Source organism: Sturnus vulgaris, chromosome Z, assembly GCF_052056855.1.
Source record: "Sturnus vulgaris isolate bStuVul1 chromosome Z, bStuVul1.hap1, whole genome shotgun sequence".
In the NCBI taxonomy this organism is placed as follows: domain Eukaryota; kingdom Metazoa; phylum Chordata; class Aves; order Passeriformes; family Sturnidae; genus Sturnus; species Sturnus vulgaris.
In genome coordinates this window covers 51173872-51193652 of record NC_142283.1, presented here as the reverse complement: position 1 = coordinate 51193652, position 19781 = coordinate 51173872, and the positions used below count along the sequence as shown (strand labels likewise).

The following is a 19781-nucleotide window of genomic DNA, read 5'->3' as shown; positions in this document are numbered from 1 at the left end:
CAGCTGCAATAAAACACTCCTACCTCCTCAACTGTCCCATTAATACCCAGAAAATTATTCCTTCTCCAATGAGAGGTTGTCTCACACAGTTCAGGACACCCACACTGTCTGAAACCAAAGGCCAGGCTGGGACAGTCAGAGTCATTTCACTCAATACTCACTATGTCTTATTCTCTCCAAACTTATAAAAAAATATAGACTGGAGATCTTAGACTTTTTCCATAGTTCTGGCAACGAGGAACATCTGAGAAAGGAATGTCTGAGATTTGAGGCTGGATAGTATCTGGATATATATCTCCCTGGATATTATATGGCAGGTTATGATCCCTAAACTTGGGAAGTGAATCACTCCTTGTCAACATAGCACAGTTAAGTCTATAAAACATCTGATTAATGAAGAAAATTTCCCTAGCAAATATGTAATATTTCTGGGGTGCACAAGGTATTGACTACTCTTACTTCCAAAATAAAAAACAAGGGAGAAGACAGATAAGAGAGACGTGGGCGAAGAACTGAATCAAGACGAAACATCCTGAGAGATTATAGTTATGTAAAATAAATATCATAAAAAAAAAGATGAACTACTCTTAGGAGCCAAACATGGAACACAGATCTGCCTTACACAGCAAAACATGCCAGTAGCCATAAACACAGTTAAGATTATACAATGCATTTGGTTTTCATATAATGATCTGCTGCAGCTGAGGAATCAATAGAAATCTTTTCTTGTGAATATCTAATGTGATGCTAGAGAATTTAAAATATTAAGACAAGACCAGTCTAACGTATAGATTAAGATATTACAGTGCTGTTACATATTATTATTACCATAGTATTACATATTATGGTATTAATAGGATTATAATACTTTATATATTATAGTTTTATATATAAAAATGTCCCTCTGTATAAATTGATCTCAAACTACAGTTAACAAAAGAAATTAATATTACATCTTTAACTAATTTCAGGCATGATAAAAATAATATCTCCAAATGAAGAAATCAAGATTTCATTGACTGCACAAACCATTCAAAAATTAGGATTATGCTATCTTCATACAGATGAGTCAAGTCCAGTAGCTTAACATGCTCTGAAATATGTTTCAGACTACAAAAATTCCTTTATTGACATATGGAAGTGCTGAATACAGAACTATCTTGTGGGGTTTTACTAGGGTCATCTCTGGGAAGACTTCTGCTGGGTTTTAATTTTTGCAAAGAACCTAGATTGGTAAATTTGCTGATAATATAAAATTTGGAGGAAAACTGAATCCTTAGCAAGTAGTAAGACAAGTTTAAATTAATTCTGATTTTCTCTGTAAGTCAGTTGAGAAGCAGAAACTGAAATTTAATGTTGACAAATATAAAGCAATAAAAGCTGAATTTGAAAATAGTAAACTTGGACAGTTATGAAGAGATTTATACTAAAACAAAGTTATATGGTGAATATTCCTTATATTCATTTACATATACCAAAGTAAGATAAGGAAGCAATCTAATGTCCTTTAGAATCGCAGGTTGCAAATTTGTCATGTTGCACATTCATCTGGCAAGCTCTTGGAATATTCTGTGAACTTTTCATCATGACATTAAAAATAATACATTTTTCACACTTAATCATTAGAGATAAAAGTAAAATTAGTCTAATTTTATAGGTGGGAGTTTGAAATAAATCTGAAAAATAAACAAATTAAAATCCCTGAAGTTTAGTACAAGGGCAAGGGAGTGATTTAGCACATCCACACTTATCAATCAAACAGACTAACTTCAAAATAATATTGGGTAGTAGAGGAAAGTATGAATAAAAGTTTAACCATAGAAGCACTGAACGATTTGAATTGGAAACAAAGCTCCAACCCACCTGTCATGAGCAGGAGCACCTTTCACTAGAACAGTTGCACAGAGCCCCATCCAACCTGGCCTTGGACATTTCCAAGGATGGAGCAGCCACAGCTTCTCTACTTTAACTGCTGCAATGCCTTGTCGCCCTCATAGTGAAGAATTTCTTCCCAATATTTAATCTAAACCTACCTTCTTTCACTTTGAAAGAAGGTCATGACTGCAATCTTGCATGACTACAAACTCTCCAGGTACCTGTAGGCACTCAGGGTAATAAAGTCTTCTTGGAGATTTCTCCTGTGTGAACAACCTCAACTATCTCAGCCTGTTTTCATAGAAGAGGTGTCCCCTTTAAATAATAAGCACAACCTGTGAAGGTCTGGAAGACAAAATCCATATTCATAGTAATTTCTTCTCCTCCTTTTGCCAAGAGAAGGCTGAGAAAATCTCATATATAGACTAGCCTCTTTTTTGTTACATGTTTTATCAAAAAATAAACTTTGTATGAAGATTACATGACCTATTGTTCTGTTTTCGGTATGTTCTGGCTCATTCCTTTTAGGTTAAAGAGTGGAACAAATGGTGATATTAGATATTAATCATCATTATCATCAAGAACCATATTTCTGTTGCCTATTAGAAACCTCCAGAAATTTTAGGCACTGGGCTACACCCTCCACCCTGCATCTGGGTTTGCTTACTGACTCCTGTATCACTGGTTTAGACAGCTGGCTTAAACTAGATGGCTACTGCTTTGGAAACATCAGTTTTGGGATTTAAAGTAATACTACGCCACATAGAGAAGTCACACACAAGAGATTTGGAGTTCTGGATGTAAAATGTATTTTATGCCTTTCCTCTTCTGCCCCAAGTCTGCTGTCAAACAGCTTACAGAATCCTGTGGCTCTGTCAGGACCCCAGATTGCATTTACCAGGTAAAAAACACATAAATAATGCAGATGAGAAAAATACTTACATAATAAAATATACATTTCTCTCTTTTCCTTTGCAAGACAACAGCAAGAAACCAATATGATTATGTCACCACACGCCTATGAGGTCAGTGTGATCCCACGTACATTTATGTGCACAACTCCTCTTACACATACAGAGGCACACAATTTCAAGCAGCTTGCTGTGTTAAATTAACTTCTCCTGTTAACATCTCATTCTTTTGAATCACTCTTCTTTGAAAGAAACTGTCAACAGGGACTTAATTTCAACTTTCCCATTTAATTTGTGACATTTTAAAATCAAGATAAATTTACAGAATTAAATATTATGCTTTGTGTTCTGCTAAAAGAAAACCACTGAACACTTGAGACTGCTGGCTCTAATCCTTATCAGTCTTCCATTAAATTCTGGGTCCTATTCTAATTCTATTCTAATAGATTCATAAGAGATAGTTACCCCCAGCACAGAAAGTTTCTGAATATCTTCAGTGTACATAATATTGTATTCTACACTAGCAAGACAGACAGAAAGCTGTTTCCTAACAGTGCAAATATGTTTGCTTGCTTTTACTTTTAAAATTCATTTTACCTGTTTTCATTCTGCTAGCAAATATGTTCCTGATATTTTTTCTAAATGTCTGCATACATATGCACAAAGTGAAAAATAATTCATATACACTCTGAAAAAAGACATGACTATCATATGTAACAAGCTTACATTTATTTCTTCATTTCAGAAAATCAGCACATTTTATCTGAAGATAACAAAGCGTTCAGTTTTTTATATATTAAGACAGGATTATCTTGGATGAAAGAAATAACATATAATCAGGAACTCTAAAATTGCAACTCTTTTATTCTTAGCATTTCCACCTGGAATCAATACTGTAGTTCAGGGTCATTAAGTCAAAAATTATGTCAGATGTCATCTTCAACTGAAGATAAGTGCATTTCAGATAATTATCTTTTTGCCTCCTATTTTAGCAGTTAAACCCCACTTTTGAATACCAAACACTCTTAAAACAAATCAAAACAAACCAATAAAAAAAAAAAAAAGCCACAAAAACAAAACACATGCAACTTTTGGTCAGTTGAATTTGTGTTACTTCTGTCCCACCACCAAAGAATCACTTACAAGCCAACTTGTACTGATTTGTATCAGCAATACTGAGCGCTGCTAATTTCATCTCTACCTTTTCTATTTGTGCAGAAAGCCTAAGCATCTTTAAATCTATGTACTCCATACAGGAGACTTGCATATAAAAGTCTGCTGCACATATTACTTAAGAGACATGCTTGTCATTTGAAACAGTTTATTTGTTGTATACCATAACACAGGATTATTTTTTTGACTGGAATATTCTTTTCAGTTTGAGACTATTTTGAAATTAAAAAGTGTTTATTATAAACATCTGTTTTACTTGAGCCATTTGATAGCCATTAAGTTCAGTGACCAATAGCAAAAATTGAATATGTGCCTTGTATTTTTCTGATCTTGACCTATTTAATTGATCACATCACTGAATGAAAGATGTCACGGTATCACAGTGCCAGGGATCCAAGAGTTTGATGTCTCCATACTGAAAGATAAAGTTTATTTTGAAGAAAAACATCCATGCCACCCATTCAAAAGAAATAAGCCATTTCCTTACTTCACCATTTGCATTTCAAAGAGGTAAATATAGAAAGATTTTACTTCTATGTTCAGGGAAAAGAAAAAAAACATTAAATACACTCCCCTTTCAGGGTCTCCACACAGCTTGGCTAAATTACTTAAATAATACTAGTTTTCATAATTTATAATTCAAACCATATGTCAACCTCAACAGGGAAAAAAATCCATTTTAATCATGTTTTCCACGCTTTCCAGTTCTTATCATATTTCTTTTTTTAAAGTGACCTTTGAAAAACAGCATAGGACCTTCTGCTTAAACTGAAGTCTTAATTAACATAAAAATTCCTGTATATAAATTAATTGAATCTGGGTTCCCAAATTATGGGCCAAGGTAACTACTGACTACAAATTATTCATAAGCTTTCAGTACTTCTAATAGCTGAGTGATCTTTTAAAGTTCAATAAACTCTTTTCTCTAAACAAGGCATTTTAACAGCACAAAAAAAAAAAAAGCAACACCAACACAAATTTAAGAAAAAATAATGGAGCTAACAACAAAAAGAAAGGTAATCACCCATTTATTCAGAAAAAGTATAAGCAAAGACTTTGTCTTTTAAGGAATTTTTGCTCTCGAATCAATTTGGAACCAAGGTGTCAAATAATTTGTAACTTTCATGGTAACAATCCAGGACATGAAAGTGCAAAACCTTCTTTTTAGAGTTTTACTATAAAAGTGACATGTTTGTAGCATATTTGGCCTCACTTCCATTGTGTTTACAACATGATTTGACATGCCATTGGAATGATTAGCAGCCTATATGGAGAATCAGCATCCTAAACTGAATTGAAAACCAACTGAATTTCTCTCCAATGACGCTGGCTTATGATCACGTAACAAGAATTCACCTACAAACAAAGAATAATATTTCTATTTAGATAAGAGGCATTAAACAACACTTAATCTATTTTAACAGGAAAAAAAATAATCCCTGTTATTTCTTACTCTCCCTAATCATCATTCCAGCACATTTCCAAGAATCTAATTATAATGCAGAATCACTGAAGGTTTTTCATCAGCAGGACCTGGAGCTTGCTACTCATTTCTGCTGAGTACAAAGCCCAAGGGCTCCTTAGATCATGTTGATTTTATAGTCTCTATATTCGACAAGCAGCCAGTGTGTTTTATGACGTAGACTCAGGAACTGAAAAAAATTACCTGTTCCCACCCATCAAGCTACTAGGAAAAAATTCTTTTTTCTTCAAGTAAGAGAGACCATTGTTAAGTCACCTACTTATCTGCAATTAAGTTTATTAGAAGGAACTCTTAACCTATGTAAACATTGTTAGCGATTTCTGGTAGTGATTTTCATAATTAAGGTTATGCTCTTTCTGTGGCCCAAAACTAAGCAGGTGGGACAGCATAGGCAGAGGTGGAATTGTCATCCCTGGAAATGTTCAAAAACCCCATGTTGATATGACCCTTGAGGACATGGCTTAATGGTGTACACAGTGGTGATACTAGGCTGATGTTTGGACTTAATCTGTCAGACTATTCTCTTGGGTCATCTGCAGCCAAAAGACTCTAAATGTCGGATACTCTCTGTCCCACAGGATTTCAGGCCAACACGGAACTCCATGTAATACTGAAAGATTATATTACAACATCCATGTACAGTAAACTTCTGCTTAACATACCAAATAACAAAAAAGTCTTACTTCTTGAGACATGGAGTCAAATAACTAAGTCTTTGTTAGCAAGCCAGGCAACAGAGGTTGGAGTAATCTGAGATGCTGCCAGAAAACAAAAACAATGTTCAATGTACAATATAACTACAACCATACTGTCATCTTCAAGGTGTAAAAAAAAATTACTAATTTTAAAAATGTTTTGAATGGCTATTTCTTCAGTAGTTAGTACATTCTGCTCTTTCTGTTTACAGACTTGAAAACACATAAACTACATATTCTCGTGAAGAGGAGGAAACCACTCACCTAAATTGTGTCAACTTTGACTGACTACTTATATTTTCTAGCTGGTGATGAACTTGCATAAAAGAAGCACATGGAAAAGTACTCTTGCTTTATTAACAATGCCTGCAGATGTCCTCTGATTAACATGGAGCCCATTATTCTGTGAAATTCATATTTGCATGTACAACTCTATCTTCAGACCTGAGTATTGCTGGCTCTTCCTATTTTATATATCATCTGCACTTCCACTGCAACTATGTGACTTATGTAACATGCTGCTATAGTTAATGATCTGTGCATTTTTTAGTGCGCACATACTTTAATTTCCACTTTTTGAAATCTTTCTAATCTTTTCATAGTGGAGGGAGGAAGAGGAGCATACTATGTGTCAGTCTTTCCTCAGAGGCATATATAAAAATCATGGTATAGCCTTCTCCAAACAAAAAAACCCCTGCTTACCACTATGAAAATATATTTAAAAAAAAAGGACAACTAGTACTTAATATAACAATATCAACTTATTCGAATGACTTGAATACTTTTGATGCATTTTGAAATACGCATCATTAGAATAATGGAGATTTTCTTTAAATTTTTACTAGTTCTAAAACTCTAAAGTTGTTTGCTTTCAAATACCATCACGAAATTAAATACCATATCTCAATTTACAAGAGTTATTCTAAAGTTGAATTACATTCTGATTTTATATTTTGGGGAAATTCTGTTTCACCATGAATTTACACTCAGTGTGCTTTATAATAATTTCCTTTTTTAGTGCAGTTTTGGGAATAAGATTTGCCTGTGGCTATGTGGGTATAACAACATTATTAATTTATATTTTTATAATCAATTTATAGTTTAATATGCATTGCAAAATTTCTAAGGGCTAAAAAAGGCCTCCTGGAACTACCTTTGAAAAGAGGTGAGATAAAGACTTAATTCCTGGTTCTAGGGTGGAAGGAAAGAAATTGTAGCTATTCCTCCAGACTCCAGTTTACTGCCTTCCTTTTGAGACCTTTACTGATGGAAGGCACAAACTAATTCTTGTTAGAAACAGTATAAATCTAGAAGTGCCATACTCTTTTTGATTGGTTATCTTTACTTCATAAAACTGCCCTATCTGGTACTCTCTACAACTCCTCTCTTATTTACAACTTGAAATACAGGCAAGCAAAGTGCAATCAGGATATAGACAGAGACGTGCAGGGTAATATAACACAATTAAAACTTCAGTTACTGTTCCAATAATGCTTGAACATGTCTGCCACACTTGGGTTTTTGTGGTTTTCGTTTTGGATTTTTTTCCCCTGCAAAAAGGAATAGACACCTATATAAATTTTTAAACACTTGTTTTCAGATTTTACCAGTTATCATTCCTAGAGGGCTATGTTGGATAAAAATCAAGTTATGCTTGTATGTAATCTTTTTCTTCTTAGGTACCACAAATAACACCTGAGTATGTTTTACAAGTAACATCTTAGCTCCCTCCTAACACAGCTAAAACCAAAATTTAATAGCAAAGCAAACAAAAAAGTATTATATTGTTGACTCTGTTTCTATATTTTATCCTTGAGTACTAAGAAAGTAAATAAAATCTACTTCCTCTGAAATTTACAGTGTGGTCTTCCTGTCAACAATAAGGTATAACCATGGTTTTTATTAACATAATTATTATTCGTCTTCCTTATTATCACCCAAGTTATAGCCGCCTTGCAACTTTTATTTGATTCAGATATAAATGACAACAAAATACACTGTAATACTTTTGGAAACAGAGAGTGAGGTTAAGTCATGAAAATCTCAAACTGACATATTTTATTTTTGTTTTGTTTCCCCAAGTTATTAAAGTGCAGACAGCCAGCAAAACACCATAGACAGATGTTACAGTTTGCATAAACTGGAATACCACACTACAGACATTAGGGATATATATTTTCATGAAATTATATTAAACAATATAAAGTTTTTATTGGATTCTTTTTTCTGCTCATGAAGCTAATCTATTCTTTGTGATTATAAGGATAACTTCTGAAAATCACTTAATCTACTGGCTTACAAACAGTATCTTTATAAAGCCTTGATAGATAGAGGTCTCTGCCTGTAAGAGTCATCTCTTATGCATGCTAGTCGCAATACTCCTTATCAAGCTGGACACTTAAATTTCTTTTTCAACAATCATTTAATGAGCATGATGTCCAAGTGACTTCATTAAATGTAGATTCATGTATCTCAAACTTTCTGTCTAAACCAAATGCTGTCAAAAGTTAGATACAAATAGTATTGTCACTGTAAGATTTATCCTATCAACTCTGCTTCTACCCCAAAATCAATAACCCTGACCTCAAAAGAAAATATTACTGCCAGTAATCTTTATTGGTTGCATAATGGTCCAGATGTCAATAATACAAAAACAGAAAATACACCTCACCTCAGTATAATTATATTACACTGATCCCTAGGTCCATTGCTCTTTCCAAATTCAGGAAAAGGTGACCTACCAAAGTAGCAAATAAAAAAAAGGCAGTGTGACATTACACAGTTCATCACATGGGTCTCAGAGGCACCAGCATAGTGTCAGAGCAGGAAAGCACACAGGTTGATTCTGTGGATGGACTATAATTAGCAGCATAAGATTTTAGACTTCATCAATTTGTATATCATTGACAAAAAGGGAAAAAGTTATAAAAAAATAAGTAACAAAACCCAACATAGTAGCTTGTTTCCGAGTATGAAGGATGTCACTTTCAACACGTGCAGATTCATACATGCATGATAGAATTTCTAGGATGTCTCTAAAATATAATTAATCTAATTATGCTGATAGCTAAGCACAAGTGTTGATTAAGGGAGCTCTGTTAGCATCAGATATAATTAGCATAACATGAAAAAATCTTTGCCTTTGGGAAAGGCAAGGAGGAAAGGCAAAGTTCTAGATACAACATCAGAATATAGACGTGCACAATTCATAATCCTGAATGCAAATGAACATTCAATTGTATATGTTCTTTGTTTTCTGAAAAACTGTGTAGGACTGACTGCATTTGGTAAAAGAGAACAGTAGCCTAGCACTGAGCAGCTACCTTAGGGCATCAAAAAGACATAAGGTACTGATGGTTAGGGAACAAAAACTTGAACCCAGTGGTTAAAGATTGCCATCTGACTCAACGCTGCACCAGAGACCTGGATAACATGACTGTTGCTGAGGATTTCTTCCATTCCTGTTATCCATTTTCTACCCTCATTTCCTTTCCTTCTTCATCATGCATCTTCTAACAATTCAATTTTTTTTAAATATACAATGAAACATACATTGCAATTTTATTTTTATTTACAAAGCCTAATTTAACTAATCAAGACATGCTTGGTTAAATAAATGTCACAATTCATGTGTCACAATTCATGCCTTCTTTAATTTGTTCAGCATTGACGATTGATAAAATTAACAGAACATGCATATTCATGGGCTTCCTTTTCCTTCCCCATTCAGTTCTCAAGCAAACCAAGACCTGTCAGAGCAGTGGATGGGGAAAAGAAGATGCAATCTTATAATTGCACTTCAGTTACTCAAAGATACTAACACACCTAAACTCATCCCGAAATTCATAAATGTCCACTTCATCAATTCTGTAGTAGAGCTCCATCAGTTACCTCTTTATCTCTTCACCTACACTAGAAAACATCTTATATTTACATAAACTGGAGTGCTCTCTTTCCCATTTTTATCAGTTCTAGAAAACATGAAGTAAGTAGGTTGTGGACATCACCCTTAAAAACAAGTTCTTACCCTTAAGGGTCACTGCACTTACGATCAGTGAGGAAGAGCAGAAATCCAAAATATGAGCTAATTTAAAAATAATTAGGCACATGTGTTACAGCTTTCTGCAAAGGAAGGGTAGAAAAAAATGGGAAGATGGGAAAGAGTGGAAAAGGCTGGCCTCCATGTTGAGAAGAAAAAAAGATTATTCTGAGAACAAATACATTTGGATATTTTCAATTTATGATTTCATGTAGAATATGACAATGAGAATATCCAGGGACTGCATTTCCACACCTCATGTGGAAACCTAAAGTTGATGATGACAAACAGATACTGAAACACAATTATTACTATTACACCAAAAACAAAGACCACTTTTCTCTAATAATCCTAGAATAGAAAAGAAAGAAAGAAACAAAAACTTATATGGGGTTTTCAAATGAAAGATGGGACAAATCATGCATTTTTGATTAGGTCAAGAGTGCACCATAATCTGTATGAAAGCTGCTCAGGAAATCTTTTAATTTTCGATATATTTTTTTTTTTTTTTTTTAGTGAATACAGATGGCAGAGAAAGAATAACAACAGCACAACAAAATAATATTTTTTTAAAAATCAAAAAACTCAAACCACTTTTCCTGACCACTTTATTCCATCAAATGGCCTCCAGCAGTTAACATAATTTTTCTACTACTCTGCCTCTTTTCTCCATTGGAATGAAAAATTGAAAACAAACATGAAGCCCATTGAACTTTGTTCTACAAATGCAGAATATATTAATTTGAATTATTTCTCTTTTGAATGATTTCCCTTTTTCTCCAAGTAGCAATTATTGTGTATTGTTGATCCAACTATCACTGAGAAACTTGATTTTGCAGAAGATTATCACAGATAAGGGTAGCATGGTTACAAGTATTTGGTTAACCGGGTATGGTGACATTCATATCTTTTGGCTGCTCTTCAAGCTTTGCTGTCCAATGTACACTTTCTAGCTGATGAGTTTAACAAAAGAATTTCCAGCCTCACTAACTGCTTGTTGCTTCAATGCATTGTCAGAGGACACTGGGTGTACATGGAAGTCAAATCAACCCACTCTAAAGTCTACACTCTGAAAAAACAAGCAAATGAATTTTTGCAGCTTTTCAAATCTAGCTGCCCAGCACTCTTAGGAAAAATAAAATTTAAAAAAAATTAAAGAGAAAAAAAAGAAAGATTAAGACAGTGTAAAAAAGCCATTTATATATATTTGTATATCTTTTATTCATAGGGAGAAAGGAAAATTTCACAGAATATCTGTGCATAAAACTGAAGAAATAGCTAAATTATTCAAAGGAGAACACAGGTTATGACTATGTTAATGTGACAGTCCTACTTTTTTCTCATTTTTTTTGAGTACTCCACTTGGTATGCTAATGATGGCAGTCTAAAACTACTGATGTCATATTTGAAATTAATTAGCTTTGCTGGGCAGATTTCTGTTTGTGAAGGAATATCAATGATTAATACGATTTTTTTCATGAGGAATATTTCTACGAATTGTGCGCACACAAATTATATTAAAGGTTATAGGGAATTAATTATTTGAAACTCACTTTTATGATTTATCCCTACCTACAATTTTCAGAAACTTACAAACATATATAAAACTTAGCTAAATTTTCTCTCAAGGGGAAATTATTGGTATATTCTTAAATACTTCTACTAACAAATGTAGGATATTTCAGTAATAATGATTTAATGTTGATAAAGACTCTTCCAGCACATTCCTCCCATCACACAAATTTTTCGGATTTCAAGATTTCATCAAAATAGGTTTCAAGTTTGACTTCTTCTGTTATGAACTTTAATACCCTAGCTATATAACAGTTTGGGAGTTGGTGTGTACTACTAATGTGTAAGTATGGTAACATTTTTATATCATGGTCAAAATGCACAATAATTAATAGTCAAAAAACCACACACTTCCCTCAGGAAAACCTAGATGGAGAAAAGTATCAGCTGTAATTTTATACTATTATCTTTTCTGATAAAGACAAAACTATTTATGGTTTTCTATCTCTCTGAAGAAGCCTGAGAATGCCATCTGGCAAATCTTGGTTGCAATAAGAAAGGGAAAGCAACTCATGCTAAGACATAGACAGTGCACATGAATTTTCTTTGAACCTTTTCCATTGAGAACTGGTGATGCTTTGAGCTTTGCCTCACAACATCACAGCACATTCCTTTGAATGTCAAACGAAAATCATTCAAAACTGAGAAAATGCACCACCATGTAAGATATTTTCTGATTGTTAAAATGATGGGATGGATATCCTAATATCATTTTACCCAAATGAAGGGAAATTCACGCATAGGTTTGGTTTATCTTTTTGTTACTGTCAGTAATTCTGTAGCTACCTAAGAGTTACATCACTGTTCTCCCTTATACTTATGTGCAGGAATTCAAAGTATATTGTACTTCATCAGAAGTTGAATACAGAACCAGCCTTTAAGGTTAAAGTGAAGTCCTTCAACATAGATTAAAAATTTGTACAATACATATTCTTATTTAAGTCCTTCTTAGAAAACAAAAAATCTACATACTTAAAATTGCTATTCTATATTAGATCTAGTTACAGTATGGAGAACTATTTTTTTATTTAAAGAATGAAGAAAAACATATTTGACTAAAAGAATGAGCAGAGGGAGAAGAACACCAAACTACTTTAAATGCTGGTTTATGTAGTACAGGGTCTGGTGAGACTTTATGCCTTGCACCACAATGAAGGCTACATTTTAAGTGTGTAGGGGTGAGACAAAGAAAGAATGCGTCAAAGCTAGAGCAAACTTACTTTGCCTGACATACTCCCACATCGACTGTTAAACTGCTGCATGAGAGTCTAAAAATCACTTCACATTCAGACTAGAGTAGTTGCATTTGTTCTTATGCAGTTACTTCTGCTGCAGCACCCTTAAGAATTACTGTTCCCAGAAGACAGACTGGTGTACACTTCCAACCTGCTGCCACCAGAGGACCTTTATTCAGGTTGGTCACCTTAAATCAATCATCATCCTAAAGCAATTGAGCTGTCACCTATGAGGAGCTCACCAGCTGGGAGGAGCACCCCAAAAACGTGAGTTCACCTTAACCACACAGTTTCCGTAATAACTAGAAGAACTAAATAATTCCACTTCCCATTAAGCTCACGAGTCCTCCTTTATGTTTGCAACCACCCCAGCTGAAGCAGTTTCCTCCCAACACACTGCAAACAAAAAGCATATGCGTTTAACATTTCACTGCTGGGCAGTGTTATACATACTTTGCAAATGAGCTAGGTAATCTAAAATCAAATAAAGAGTAGTATGGAGAAAGAGTGATTTCCTGAATCCCACTTTGTGTAGCTCTTATTCTTTAAATTCAAAGGAAAAGCAGAATGCACTAAAACATCACCTTACCTTTTGAGAATCCATTCTGAAACATACGAAGAATTCAGTTAAGCAGCTTTTCACAATGAGATGAAATTTAAGTATGGGACTGCCTGATGTAGAAAAACATTTTTCTAAACCAAATGTTTAGACCAAGCAGAGTACTGGGCCTGTAATATGTATCTATCTGTTAATTAGCAAGTATATGAGCTCATGCTGCTTACAGCTGGAACAAATCCCCCACAGCATTCTCAGGAAAAGCATCGGACTATTCAGAGCCTTCTTCTTGTTGCAAGCATACATATCAAGAATTCTCTCTATCCAATTACATCTACAAAATCTTAATGTTACTTTTCCACACAGTGTACGTACATAGTTTGGAAACTGTAATAGTATTTAAAAGAACTTTAAAGGCATTTAAAGCATGACTTTATTCAGCATAACTTTAAAACATACTAGTATTTTGATCAATTTCACAGCATTGCTGGCAGGAATTTTATAAAATTGATTTTATAAACCAGATTCTGCAGTACCCAATCAGTTAACATTTTATTCAACTAGATCTTCAGCTTATGAATTGACATAAAAACCCCACTTTTTAGAAGTAGTTACAAAGTTGCCAATGCAGAAATATAGAATGCAAAGAATACAATTTGTTGCACAATAGTCTTCACTTAATAAAGCATATTTAACAGAATAGAAATGTAAGATAAATAGGATCATTTCTGCAACTATTGACAACAAATGAAAATAGATGAGCAATTCAGACTTTGTATTGACCATAAAAGTAGTAAATTTGCTGCAATTTTCTGTTTATTGCTAGCTTTTCTGTTATTGTTTCATACTGGATCTTACCAAAGAAGCTACTAGAATGGATAAACTGAAAATCAAACAGCATATAAAAGCATTAAGAATGATTTAAAAATCTCCCAAAATGCATTCCTTTTGTCTGTATGCCTGTTTCCTTCTCTGAGTCTTTATTATCAAATATATTTAATTCTCATTTGATATTAATTCATGCCTACTGCCTATTTCCTATTAGAATTTTAAATCTCTATCTGCTACTAAATATTTTTATCACAATCAAATATGTCCAAAAACTTATAGCCCAACTGCACTTCTTGTCAATACTTTGTGATCCCTTTTCTATTATTATCACTGTGACATAAGGTCCCTTGCTAAGTTGTCAAAGTTTGCTAGGATTTTAGCTGCAAAACTGCAGGTGGAAAGGTGGAAAGTCTACACGAAAAAGGGGCAATACAAAAGCTCCTTAAGAAACTTCTAGCACTAATGACCTTATAATGTATGTGTAGAAAAGAAAACAAAATAAAATGCCACATATATAAGCATTCTCCAGCCCAAGTACTTTTGAATCTGAGTTCTTTCTATGGCCTTTTCACTTTATGTTTTTTTCTATTTTAAAGAACACTCTGAACACACTGTCTCCTCCTCCTGAGCCAGTTTCCATAGAATCTTTATGGCTATTAATGAAGGAAAAAAATTACTTTCCTTGAGTACAGATATCAAAATCCGAAACCCTAAACTACAGAACATCTGCATAAATGTCACCACTAAATTTATATTTGCTGGTTGCAATGTCTTCAAAGTGATAATAAATCAATATAGCTTACTCTAATTATGTAGGATTCAGGTACCAATCTGTTTTTGTACTAAACAAGCTTTTGGACTGATGAAAAGCATCAGTGACCTTTTCCTATACGCTGAACTCACCTGTTTTCCAATTAAGCCAACAATGATATCTTTGTTTCTCCAACTAGTTATAGTACTTCAAATCTGTGGAATTAGCACCCATATATATATATATATATATATATGTATGTATAAACGTTATCAATGCTGTGAGAATTCTTAAAAGAGCACAGACAAACTGAGCTGATTAAAGCATCAGTGTATTATTTGATATTTATCACATTCCCCATTTCAAAATAATTTGTGCAATCAAGCAGCATGTTTGTTTGTGTAGTGTCAGTTTCTTCAGCAAAACCACATATGGCAAAGAACAAAGAAGGAAACGTCATAATTGTTTCATCACACTTTATTGCCACAAAGTTTAGTGGGAGTTCAGTATATTAAGTGATTAATATTGACAATGTTAGTTGACTTCGTCTACTGAAAACTAATGCAGGTATCTAGGATTTTTTAGTAAGAAATATTAAATACGCATATGTCAGAGAAATTAATCATTGATTCCCTGTAGAATGCTTATATATTTCATCACACCATTATCTCATCTGAATAACAAGAACAATTGCATAATAAACCACATTACTGCTGACATATGCAACTTTGTTTTATATTTTCACAGCAATAGGTGTTTTTAAAGTCCTCTCTTCTGAATCAGACTGACCTGATTTGACATTTGCCCATGCCAATCATTCAAGATTGTACATGAATATATAATCAAATACAATATGTATCATACTTAATTGCCATGATTTGACTCAGATCATTTCTCACAGTAGTAATTACAGCAAAAGTAGAGTACGTTTTGAGTAATTTTTCATATAGATTCTGAAGTATTGCCATGACATATCCTAGATTATAGAAAATCCCAAAGACAAATTATGAAGACTGTGCTCCAAAATAATAAAGCCATTGAGTATGTAGAGATTAAGGCTAAACTAGAAAACATCGCTCCTGTTTAGGTGGTCATATATGTGTTTTGTTTTTTTTTTTATTTTTGTTTTTTCAAATAGACACATTGTTAGACATTCAATATTGCTGCATGTTTAGGACCACCTAGCAGAACTGAAAGCTTAGCCTAATAAACTTCACTGCATGCAGTCTCAAAACAGTTCATGCAAATTAGCTGGATATATTATTTTAATGTGCTGTCCACAGGGAGTACAATACAGGAATGAGCCATGTCAAATGTTACTAAATCATATTTTAAAAAGTGGGAAAAAAGTGCTTTGTTTTTAACGGAAAGGTAAATTCACAGTACTAAAACACTAACAGTAGGATCCCTCACTGAGTCAGAAAATGTGTTATCCTTTAATTAAAAGTTCATGAGTTCACAGGGTATTTTTTCTGTCATAAATGTCAATTACTAAAAAGACTACTGTAACGCAGTATGAAAGTCACCCTGATTCACTGTCTCAGAACTTGTACCCTATGCTTTGTAATTCCTTTCTAGCTCTAAGATTATGAATACCTGAGAGCAACTCCGAATGTCATCCATCTGCTACTGCAGATTTAGTCTTTCCTGCTTGTCACATTAATTTCCTAAATAAATTTTGTCTACTTATCTTTTCTGTTGTGACATAAACTAATTTCTTTGCTTTATGAAGAAATGCATTTGATTTGACCCTGATAAACTTTCACTCCCAGTGACATTTATTAGTTGTGACTGATTTTAAATTACACCTGAAAGTGCAACATGCATTTCACATTTAGAAGTTCAGTAAAATGCATTTGTAAGTTCATGTTTAATGGTTTCTAATGGCACAAATTTATTCTGATTAGGTGAAGAGTAAAGACATAATATATAAGATATTTGAGTTGCATTGTTTATTTACAGTAGCCACTTATTATTCTGAATTTGTACTGTAAAATAACCCAAATTTGCCATAAATTTATAAAGATGCAATTTTAATGTCTTGTAATTCAAATTAACATTGTCCACACAAAAAATACAACACATGAAGAATTTAAATCCAAGTCCATTTGGCCGGAATAGAGAAAAAAATGCCGAAATGCTATTGATTCCTTCCAGTACATTCAAAACATCTGACTCAACTGTATTTCTACTGACATAACACTGAGGTTTTATATAGATATTAGCAAACATGAGCAAACGTTTTCATTGACATACCTGTCATTGTTATTTCTTTTCTTTACCTGAGAAACAGCTAACCCCCAACTACTAATACTAGCTGTTTCCTTTAGCAGAAATGCAGCAAATGTAGATAACGTGTCCACTGTCCCAGGAGAAATAATGCCTGCAAAAGTTCTCTTTCCCAGCTACAGATATATTTAGAAAACACCTAACAGCAGACACTTCATGGCATAATTTATAAGATCTTTGTACCTTCTGTTAACTCTACAGCTCAGCCAGCAAACCTCAGTTCCACTGATCATGACGCCCTTTTAAATGAGTTTATCTTTTTGTTTCCCCCAAATCTTTCTCACCTATCAAAAACAGTGCCATTGGTACTTTTGAATATATCCCACAAAAGCCCTTAGAAAGCAAAGCTGTTGTCTGGAACTGTCAACCTCATTAGAAGAAAAAATATGCATACATTTTATACATATAAAACTTGATGAAAAATTTAAGAACTTCAGAGATATGGACTAAAAATGCTTACACATGAATGCGGACAAAAATACTCTTAGTATCTATAACTCAGGCACAATTTATATTAAGCTGAATGTCCTGCCACCTGGCATTGCTTTGCAGGTCAGACTATTCTGCAGACCCCTCCTGAGGGAGCATCTCTTTGTTTAGATTTTGTCTGTATTCTACCACATACCTACACCTGCACTGAAGTATGACATTACACAATACTTGCCACACTCAGTTTCTTTAAACAAGTATTCACCTTCAATTTTCCTCACTCATGAAAAATCAGCAAACCACTCAATGCACCTTCCCACTAAAAACAGTTCCGAGTTACCACAGCCAAGTTTCTCTCTGACCGGAACAGTAACCTGAAAACAGAAATGCATGCACATATACATACACATGTATATATACATATAAAAATTTGTGAGTGTGTGTGCATAGATATGTGTGTGAATGCCAAGAAAAGGTCTGGACAAGCCCGAGAACACAGGGACAGTAAGCAAGCACAGAGAATTTACTTACTAATGCTGTCCACTCGGACCTCTTTGGAAACCTGAAGGAGTCTCCGCTTTCCCCTCCTGCCAGTCAAGCGCCGCGTTGTGCCCCTAGTCCACACAGGCCCAGAAGGAACTGCAAAGAGAGAGAAGCACATGCCACATCAGGCAGTTCTGTTTTGATGGGATCCAGCGCCGCTGCCGCTAGCTCCTGGGGGGTAACCCTGTTTTCAGAGCTGACTCCGACAAGAGTCATTCTTCCAAAGATTTTTTTTTTTTTTTTTTAAATAGTGATTTCAAATACATAATAAATTAATTAAATAAATAAATAAAAAGGTTCCCCGGGGCTCCTGCGCCCTAAAATTTGCGGGGGGAGGAGGGCAGGGTTGGGGGGGGGGTGGCGGGGAGGTGAGAGGTAAGGTACCTGCAACTCTCTCCGATGAGGCCGGCAGAGAGAGAGGGAGGGAGGAAAAAAGCGACGAGAGGGAGGAGAGAGGGAGCGAGCGAGGGGTGGGGAGGAGGGATGTGGGGTGTGCGTGTGTGTGTGTGTGTGTGTGTGTGTGTGTGTGCGGGGCGGGGGGCGCTGGAGCGGCTCTCGCCGCGGGCGCGGCGGCCGCCGGCTCTCGGTGCGAGCACTGCCGTCTACAGGCGGGCGGCGAGCGGCCCGGCGGGGCTGCGGGGGCCGGAGCGGGGGGCGCGCTCCCCGCGGGGTCCCCGCCGCCGCTCAGCCCGCTCACCTGCATTTCCTTAACGAGCCACTTGATGGCCGGCAGCGCCGGCAGCCCCCCGGCCCCGCCGCAACTTTGGCGGCCGCGGAGCCGCGCCGCCCCCGCGGAACTGGGGATGGGGAGGCGCCGGCCGCGAGGAGCCGCGCCGGTCGCTGCCCGCGGAACTTTGCGCCCGGCGGAGCCGGGGCCGGGCTGGGGACGGCGAGGGGCGGCGGGGGCTGCGGCCAGCCACGCGTGTTGGCGCCGCAGCCGCGCACGGAGCCCGGTGCCGGGCGCGCTCCGCCACCGCCTCCCCCGGCGCCGCCTCCTCCCACCGCGCTCCCCGGCGTGCGCGACAGGAGCGAGCTCCTCGCTATTAATAATAATAAGCCAAATCTCCACCTTCCTCTCGCCCTGAGAAAACAATTAATAATGCATTAAAATAATGCACCTTTAAAGCCGCCGGCTGGCGATAATAAAATAATGTTACCACTACTTAAGAGAGCGCTGCTGTGGATGTGGCGGCGAAGCACGTTTTCCTACCATTCACACCCAAATGTGAGCACACATTCTGCTTCTGGTATTCGTAAGTCTCTTTCCCGTACCAGAGCAACTATCATTATCACCATCAAAGAGAAAGTCTCCAAAGCTGAGTGGAGACACCGAGTCCCCAGGTGGCTTCTGTGGCTGGGCTGCAAGGAGGGCACCCTCCCCCCTCTTCCGTTCGCCCCA

The 19781-nt window shown here is 35.8% G+C and overlaps 1 protein-coding gene across 46 annotated transcripts in view; it reads right to left on the bottom strand.

Moving 5' to 3' along the window:
* PTPRD (protein tyrosine phosphatase receptor type D) overlaps positions 1–19142 on the bottom strand; it is a 1149067-nt gene extending 1129925 nt beyond the window's left edge. For 45 of the 46 annotated variants that reach the window (XM_088156871.1, XM_088156869.1, XM_088156892.1 and 42 more), the window contains exons 1-2: positions 18767–18905; positions 18371–18478 (exon numbers count right to left, since the gene is read on the bottom strand). The gene's annotated coding sequence lies outside the window, so the exon portion shown is untranslated. Of the gene's footprint in view, positions 1–18370; positions 18479–18766; positions 18906–19079 lie in introns of those variants that run through there. The other variant, XM_088156870.1, reaches the window with a different exon arrangement.
* Between the last annotated feature and the right edge of the window lie 639 nt (positions 19143–19781).